The sequence below is a fragment of the Triticum urartu genome, chromosome 3 (genome assembly GCF_003073215.2).
Source record: "Triticum urartu cultivar G1812 chromosome 3, Tu2.1, whole genome shotgun sequence".
In the NCBI taxonomy this organism is placed as follows: Eukaryota; Viridiplantae; Streptophyta; class Magnoliopsida; order Poales; family Poaceae; genus Triticum; species Triticum urartu.
The window spans coordinates 666,619,714-666,629,881 of NC_053024.1; positions in this window are offsets into that span (position 1 = coordinate 666,619,714).

A 10,168-nucleotide genomic window follows, 5' to 3' on the forward strand; every position below is an offset into this window, starting at 1 on the left:
AAGGAAATAAAATGGGGAAACGGGTGCTAGAGACACATCGCTCCTCCTGCGATGAGCCTTGCCGATTTAGGGGGCGCACCTGATGCAGGAAATGCTTCATCACGCTATAAGGGAGACAGAGCCCCTCGCACTACACTGGCCTGCAATGTCAGACTGTATAACTTTCAGCCTTATACACATAACAAGGACCTCCTATTTGCCACTCGCTGCGGCAAAGAGTCTACCAAGGGATCTCCTATAGGCAGGCAGTCTGGCGGCAGTTCATACAGGGACAGCTCACATGGGCCGGCCCATCTCGCCGCGAAAATCAACAAAAACTAGCGGCATAGATGGGAATAGAACACGGCGAATCCTAAACGGCGCCTTGAGCGCCCATTTTAGGCATTTATGCAATCGGGTGTACACACTCCCACCGCACCGGGGCGGCCCGTTTTAATTTTCTTTTCTGTTTTTAAAACGCAAAAAATAAAACATATGCGCGCTGCCCTAACCAGTCGGCTACCTCACATGTTCATGCTTACTTAGTGCTTTGTCACCTTTTTTTCTTTTTCTTTTTCTTTTTTTCTTTTTTCTTGGAAATGGTTTTGTCGGGTTTTTTCTTTCTTCTTTTCTGCTAAGTGCGTGAACTTTTTTTCCAATTTGTGAACTTTATTTAAAATTGATGAACTATTTTTAAAAATGATGAACCTTTTTTCAAATTGATGAATTTTTTTCCAAATTTATAAACCTTTTTTCAAATCAATGAACTTGTTAAAAAATCGATGAAGTTTTTTCAAATTTTATGAACCTTTTTAAATTCAATGAACTTTGTATAAAATTGGATGAATTTTTTTCTTCCAAATTCGATGAACCTATTTCAAATTTGATAAACTTTTTCAAAATCAATGAACTTTTTTTAGTTTTGTGCACTTTTCTTCCAATATGATGAACTTATTCGAATTCATGATTTTTTTTAAATAATTCAGAAAATTAAGTGATACAGTACACATGCAATAAATAACGCGGACACATTTACTTATAAAATTGCCGCCTTTTTTATTCACTATTGGTGTCTAGTTTTAGTGGTTAGGCACACTCATATAGGACGGCAGTGGCTTGAGATTGAATCCTAGGAGGGACACCTTTTTTGCTGTTTTTTTCGCTTTTATAGGTTCGCTGCGCAATGTACCGAGTGCTCTTAGCAACATGACGCATCGGCCCTGTTGGAAGACAATGTTGGACAAAAACTACGAACACACGACATCAGTCCTTATGTTCCTGTTTTCAAAACTACGAAAAAAATTGAAAATGAAAACATTTTGTTAAAAAACTGGAACAAAAATTGAAAATGCGAAAAAATTCTAGATTACAAACAGTTGTTTCAAGAAGAGAACATTCTTTAGAATTTGCGAACAATTTTTTAAAACAGGAACATTTTCGAAATTATGAACAATTTTTTCAACACACACACATTTTAGAGTATTTTTTATTGGGTTTTCATCATACTGCTTGAGTTAATTCCTCTACATCATTTCATCTTACTTAATGCGTTACTCTATTTTTCATGAACTTAATACTCTAATGCAGGCAGGAGTCGGTCGATGTGTGGAGTAATAGTAGTAGATGCAGAATCGTGTCAGTCTATTTGACATGGACGTGATGCCTATATTCATGATCATTGCCTTAGAAATCGTCATAACTTTGCGCTTTTCTATCAATTGTTCGGCAGTAATTTGTTCACCCATCATATTATTTGCTATCATGAGAGAAGCCTCTAGTGAAACCTATGGCCCCTGGGTCTATTTTCCATCATACAAGTTTCCGATCTACAATTTTAGTTTCCGATCTAGTGTTTCTGCAATCTTTTACTTTCCGATATATAAGCCAAAAATACCAAAAATATTTACTTTATCGTTTATCTATCTCTATCAGATCTCAGAAGAGATTGACAACCCCTTTATCGCGTTGGGTACAAGTTATTTGATTGTTTGTGCATGTATTAGCTGATTTGCAATTAACTCTTAATTATGAATAATTGGAATATAATACTACAATATTATTACCTCTAGGGCATATTTTCAACAGTCTCCCACTTGCACCAGAGTCAATAATCTAGTTGAATAACACTTAACAACTTATCTTGTGTTATTAATGCATTGCATGTGGTAGAGCCTTTGTCATTAGTTTGACACACTCAAAAACTTTGTGATATTTGTCCTAGTATTGTCTGATTTCTAGACCTTAATCCATATAGTTTTTCAGCCATAATATTTTATTCAAAATAAAATATTGTTAGATTTATGATCATAATAATCTCATGTCAAGACTCTTCTTGATCATATCTTGGATTAACCCATTTTATGAAGATTCTTCTTGCATAACCTTTATGGGTCACTTACAACTCTTACAATATTTATTCAAACAAAACAATTATATCAAGACATTTCTTTATTCAGATAAAATTGAAACATCTCATGTTTTCAAGAAGTATATCCTTATCGTTTATAGATTCAACAAATTTGTTCATAAATAATTCTGAATTATTATAGCCCAATCATAACAACTATGAAGTTTGATATTCATATATTCTTAATAATGAATTTAACTTCAATACCTCAGAATAAACATTTTATTCTTTTGAGTTCCTTGATATTTTATTTACTAACTTTTAGTAATTATACTTTGGCCATTATATATATCATAACTTATCAAGATAATTTTATCTTCCAAGCTTATCATTCATAAGCATCAAGTTATAAGACATTTTATAGAAAACAATTTTCTCTATTTTAAAACTCTTTTAAAATTTTGTCAAAAAATATAAAAACTTTGTTTTAGCTTAACCAGACGCCTTCATCTATCTTCTTAGATTCTTTCATGCCCAATTTTTTTTGCTTTACTTTTGATGGAAAAAGCGTTTCAAAATCATTTTTTGTTATGTGCTTTAGGAACTTTATAGTGTTTCTATTCCATAATATGTCATATACATACATGATTGAAAACTTTATATAGCTCCCAGTACAAAACTATTTTGTTAGTTCAATTATCCACCATACTTTGTTTCTGTCTATCGGTTTTATACATCATTATGTATTTTGTCGACCATGATGATCCGATACTTCATCTATATGAAAATTATTCTTGATGTATCCAAGCAGAGATATATTCATGTGGAATTTATCAATCTTCTTAAGATGTTTAGCATAAATGTTGTAATACTTTAAATCAAGATTTCATGAATAAACCATCACAACTTGTGGTAAATCCAAAACATATTCTTATAAGTACTTCAACAACTATTGTTAAAAACTTTATAAGAATGCACATTGCATAATCCAAAACATAATGTCTTATACAACCCTGGAACGTAATAACTATTACCCGATCCTAAGATAAATCTTGAAGATAGACTCCATCAGTCTTGAGTAGCGATCCCATCACCATCCTTGAGTATCATCTTGTCTTTATTTCTTCTCAACTTGTGAGCTTTTTGTAGTTCCTATATTAGATTGCAAAATAAAAGCAATCAATTAGTATCCAATACTTATGACATACAGAAACAAGTAAACAACATTAATATTGTATAACTTTTATACCTTTGTCTGAAGAACCATTCTTCTTATCTGCTAAGTACTTCTTGCAGTTCCGCTTCGAGTGACCCTTTTGTTTGAAGTAGAAACCTTCAGTCCCTTTGTTGGCTCCGCCCTTGTTCTTCTTCTAGGAAGCGGTCTTACCGGTACCAGTAGATTTCTTCTTGGACTTGCCCTTCTTCTCGAAACCGGTAGTCTTGTTGACCATCAACACTTCTTTGTTCTTCTGCATCCCAGCTTCCACAGTTTTGAGCATAGCAAACAACTCGTTTGAACTTTTCTCCACCCCGTTCATGTTGTAATTCATGATTAAACCGTCGTAAGATGGGGGGAGTGAAGTAAGCACAATATTTGTACCGAGTGTCGGCGGAATTCCAAATTCCAGTGAAGCAAGCCTATCAACATAGCCAGCAAGCTTCACTATATGCTCACTCATTGTGGAACCCTCTTTCATATTGCATTCTATCAAGGCCTTGGTTAATTCAAACCGTTCGGTCCTTGCCTGTTTCTTGTACAGAACTTCCAGTGACCCAATTATAAATTGAGTAGTGGATCGTTGAAAACGCTTCTGTAGTTCAGGATCCATGCAAGTCAACATGAGGCACTGGACTGACTCATAGTCATCACCATGAGTAGCATAAGCAGCAACTTCCTCTGGTGCAACATCTTTTGAAGGGGCTTCACCTAGGGGTTAATCCAGCACGTACTCCTTTTTAGCACTCCTGAGAACAAATCTCAAGTTTTGGATCCAATCTACATAGTTTCCCCCATTTGCAACCAACTTTTCTTTCTCAAGCATAGGGGCTAAGTTGAACATATTGCGAGCCATCTACAACGACAAACACACAAATAGTTGTAGACATAATTCACAATTAATTTATAGCACTTATTGTTTAACCAAATCTTAATATAAAGTGCACTCCCACTCAAATTAATATCTCTCATAATTAATTGTGAGTGATTCAAGATCCAAGTCTAGTTCTCAGCCATTGATGTGTGCATCACCGATGACGAGAATTTTGACCGGTGGGCAATCTTTTGTCGATCATATCTTCATATGACTGTTGTTCATCTTTCGATGCTTTGTGCTCCGAGCTCAGAACTATTCTGCCAGAACTTCAAGACAACTTAGTGTTATTTGCATGCATGGTCTGACCATCCCCGCCATAGACCTCACGATCCGTTTGTGCTCATGTGTACATGTCACACTACGGAACGCTACGTGTTATAGACGGTTGCAACACTAGGAAGAGCACCTTTTTATCTTGATATTTGCCGTGAGAGATCACCCTAATAATTGACTATTGCACAATCAAAGGGTGCAAAAAACAAATGGATGAACATCTCTACTAGCATGATATGGTATAGCCCTGGGCGCTGGGAGTCCTCCATGATCGTCTTCAATCTCCAGTTGAAGCAACGTGACGACCAATATTTCGTTACCAGGGCAATTGTTTCAAAAACATTGCCGTGGCGGCAATCTCATAAAACATTGCCGTGGCGACCATTTTAGAAAATGTTGCCGTGACACCAAAATGTGAAATTTTGTCATGGCGCGAAATTATAGCTCCTTGTCCTGCGCCTGGTACACCTTCTCCTCAGCGGGGTCCTCCGTGTACGTCTTGCGACCATCACCTGTAACCTGTCTCTACGATATTTACATTAAGGTGGCAATCCCGTGGCTCCAGCCACCATGCCATGACGCACATGCCACTTAACAATACAACATATAACCATCTCATACATAAACTCATTATCATGATGAAGGCTATACCACATCATATGCAAACCCTGCAAAACCAAGTTAGACACCCTCTAATCAGTTTTAGCAAAATTTTAGATATGCAGTTAACCAGATTTAATAATTAAGACTAGCTACCTATGAAAGCACAACAAGGCGATGTTCTTGATACTAGATTAAGTTTCGGGATGTGTGAAAGAGAGACTTAAAAAAGTCTCATCCCCCACACTAAACATCGTCAATACGTGTGACCCCCTAGAAGATCATCCATCTTCGCCCTCTTGTGTACGCGAAGGTTCACTATTGTCAACTAGAACTGTTAGCAGATCGTCGACAGCCAGAATCGAACAATTGTCAGAACCTTGTAGCAAAAATACATCATTCTGCCGTTGAACTAAATGGAAGCAACACTCGTGGGAAGCATAGCAAGAACATCAACCCTCACATATCAGATGTGATCTAGATCGCAACCTGCGTCTACTCATAAACTAGCTCATGATGCCACTGTTGGGAAACATAGTAGAAAACAAATAAAACGCACCAATGATCACCAAGATCAATATGAAGATGCATAACGGGTTGGGATCAACAATCGTTACCAACTCCGGAGTGCAGTGGAAGAAGAAGAGTCGGTGCAGATCATGCTTGAAGTCCCTCGAACATTGATGATGATCCGGCGAATCGCCCTTGAATGATCCCTCGAACCAAAGACCGAAAGCACGGGCTCTCTACTTGGTTGCAAGTGACGGTCTTCACGATCTGGCAGCGCTTCGCCGTCTAGAGCTAATCGTCGCTGGAGAATTAGAGGAAGGAGATTAGAACCACACTGGGCTTCTAATTATGAGGATTAGATGTGGCTAGTGCTATCTCTAATTAGTCTAGGACGAACTAGGACTAGAACTAGATCAACTAGAAGAGGCACCCAAAACATGTTCATCAAAAGGGTGGAAAACATCTAGTATATATAGGTTTAGGGGGAGGAGAGGGCAGCCACTGATGACCCACAAGTATAGGGGATCTATCGTAGTCCTTTCAATAAGTAAGAGTGTCGAACCCAACGAGGAGCAGAAGAAAATGATAAGCGGTTTTCAGCAAGGTATTCTCTGCAAGTACTGAAATAAGTGGTAACAGATAGTTTTGTGATAAGATAATTTGTAACGAGCAACAAGTAACAAAAGTAAATAAAGTGCAGCAAGGTGGCCCAATCCTTTTTATAGCAAAGGACAAGCCTGGACAAACTCTTATATAAGGAAAAGCGCTCCCGAGGACACATGGGAATATCGTCAAGCTAGTTTTCATCATGTTTCATATGATTCGCGTTCGGTACTTTGATAATTTGGTATGTGGGTGGACCGGTGCTTGGGTGCTGCCCTTACTTGGACAAGCATCCCACTTATGATTAACCTCTATTGCAAGCATCCGCAAATACAACAAAAGTATTAAGGTAAAACTAACCATAGCATGAAACATACGGATCCAAATCAGCCCCTTACGAAGCAACGCATAAACTAGGGTTTAAGCTTCTGTCACTCTAGCAACCCATCATCTACTTATTACTTCCCAATGCCTTCCTCTAGGCCCAAATAATGGTGAAGTGTTATGTAGTCGACGTTCACATAACACCACTAGAGGCTAGACAACATACATCTCATCAAAATATCGAGCGAATACCAAATTCACATGACTACTAATAGCAAGACTTCTCCCTTGTCCTCAGGAACAAACGTAACTACTCCCAAAGCATATTCATGTTCATAGTCAGAGGGGTAATAATATGCATAAAGGATCTGAACATATGATCTTCCAGCAATTAAACCAAATAGCATCAACTACAAGGAGTAATTAACACTACTAGCACCAATCCCGGACTTGGAGACAAGAATTGGATACAAGAGATGAACTAGGGTTTTGAGATGAGATGGTGCTGATGAAGATGTTGATGGAGATTGCCCTCTCCCGATGAGAGGAGCGTTGATGATGACGATGGCGATGATTTGCCCCTCTGGGAGGGAAGTTTCCCCGTTAGAACAGCTCTGCCGGAGCTCTAGATTGGTTCCGCCAAGGTTCCGCCTCGTGGCGGCGGAGTTTCGTCCCGAAAGGTTGCTTCTTATTTTTTTTCTCGATGAAAGACTTCATATAGGAGAAGATGGTCATCGGAGAGCCACCAGGGGGCCCACGAGGTAGGGGGCGCGCCCTAGGGGGGGCGCCCCCCACCCTCGTGGAAAGGGTGTGGGCCCCCTGGTCTTCATCTTTGGCGAGGATTTTTCATTATTTATTATAAGGTATTCCGTGGAGTTTCAGGACTTTTGGAGTTGTGCAGAATAGGTCTATAATATTTGCTCCTTTTCAGCCCATAATTCCAGCTGCCGGCATTCTCCCTCCTTATGTAAACCTTGTAAAATAAGAGAGAATATCCATAAGTATTGTGACATAATGTGAAATAACAGCCCATAATGAAATAAATATCGATATAAAAGCATGATGCAAAATGGACGTATCAACTCCCCCAAGCTTAGACCTCGCTTGTCCTCAAGCGAAAGCCGATAACAATAAATATGTCCCCATGTTTAGAGGTAGAGGCGTCGATAAAAAATAAAATACGGACATGAGGGCATCATGATTATTCTCATAACAGCAACATACATAGATATTGTCATATGATTACTTATGTTTAAGTGATGATCTATTCACAATGCAAAAGTATGAATCAGAAACCTTATTGAGAACCAACAAACTATAACCTTAGTCATTGAAGCAATTGCATTTTATCATAACATCAGAAAGAGTCTATGTCAGAGCTAAAAAGCAAGTCCACATACTCAACTATCATCTAGTCCTTCATAATTGCTAACACTCGCGCAATACTTGTGGTTACGGAGTTTTAATCGGACACAGAGAAAGATAGGGGCTTATAGTTTCGCCCCACAACCTTTTACCTCGAGGGTAATGTCAACAATAATAACTCATGCCCCCTACATCCAATTAGATATATATCAGGTTCTTTCCAACATGCTGGGCTTGCCAAAGGATAAAATGAAAAAGGGAGAGGTGAAGATCACCATGACACTTGCATAAGGTAGAAGATAATAATAAAAGATAGGCCCTTCGCAGAGGGAAGAAGAGGTTGCCATGCGCTTTTATGGTTGGATGCACAAAATCTTAATGCGAAAGAACGTCACTTTATATTGCCCCTTGTGATACGAACCTTTATTATGCTGTCCGTCGCTTTTATTACTTCCACATCACAAGATCGTATAAAGCTTATTTCTCCCACACTAATCATACATATTTAGAGCAATTTTTATTGCTTTGCACCGATGACAACTTACTTGAAGGATCTTACTCAATCCATAGGTAGATATGGTGGACTCTCATGGCAAAACCGGTTTAAGGGTATTTGGAAGCACAAGTAGTATCTCTACTTGGTGCTGAGAATTTGGCTAGCATGAGGGGGAAAGGCAAGCTCAACATGTTGGATGATCCATGACAACATACTTTATCTCAGATATAAGAAAACATAACCCATTACGTTGTCTTCCTTGTCCAACATCAACTCTTTAGCATGTCATATTTTGATGAGTGCTCCCAATCATAAATGTCAATAATAGTATATTTATATGTGAAACCTCTCTTTCCTTATTACTTCCTATTAATTGCAACGATGACCAAAGCTATGCCTGCCAACTCCCAACAACTTTTAATCATCACACTCTTTCTATGTGAAGTCATTACTATCAATAAGATCAATATGAACTTTTGTTTCTTCTTATTCTTTTTCTCTTTTCTTCTATTCACCCAAGATCATAGCAAGAAAATCAAGCCCTTGACTCAACACTAATCTTTATTATATAGCTCACGGACTCGATTACATAGAGAGATCATAAAGCAAAACTTAAAACTAGATCATACTAAGAACTTTTATTCTACTAGATCAAGATATTACCAAAAGGATCGAACTAAGAAAAACGGTAAAGATAAAAGTGATGGTGATACGATACCGGGGCACTCCCCCAAGCTTGGCGGTTGCCAAGTGGAGTGCCCATACCAGATACTCAATTCTTCTTTGTTGGTGGAGATGGTGGTGATTTTGTTGATGGCGTAGGCTTCTTCCTTAATTTGTGCTTGAGGACAGAATTTTGGTCCCTTAGGTCCTCGATCTCCTACTCCAAGCTCAGTATCTTTTTGCATAGTTCCTGCTTGTTCTCCTGCAAGAGGCGAAAAGGGATAAACTCGATCTTAGGTTTCTTTACCCTATTCGGGAGGCTTGACTTTTTGAACTCCACATGCATGTCCCCAGGTTGAGGTAGTGGGACTTCATCTTCATCTGAGCTCATCTCCTCCTTTCCCTTGGGTTCATAGTCTTCTTCTTCTTCTTCCGTAGTCCAACCACAATGCTCCACATCCCCATAGACCTGAGGATCTGCAAGGTAATCAGCCACATAGCTTTCTCCTTCCGAATTCTGGGACGACATGTTGCTCTGTCTGCAGCAGGGCAGCTCAAAACAAAGGCAAGGGATTTTTGCGTGATACGGGAGTCAAAACCCCTAGGAGAATATATAATGATTTTTTACCGACCAAAATACGTGTCGTGTAAGAAAACAGAGTCCGGAAGGCACACGAGGAGCTCACGAGGTAGGGGGCGCGCCCAGGGGGGTAGGGCGCGCCCTCCACCCTCATGGGGCCCTCGTGTCCTTCCCGGACTGCTACTTAATTTTCTATTTTTCTAAATATTACAAAACGGAGGAATATTGCCTTAAAAACTATTTTGGAGTCGGTTTACTTACCGTACCACATACCTATTCCTTTTCGGAGTCTGAAACGTTCTGGAAAGTGTCCCTTATGTATTCCTCCAGGGTTA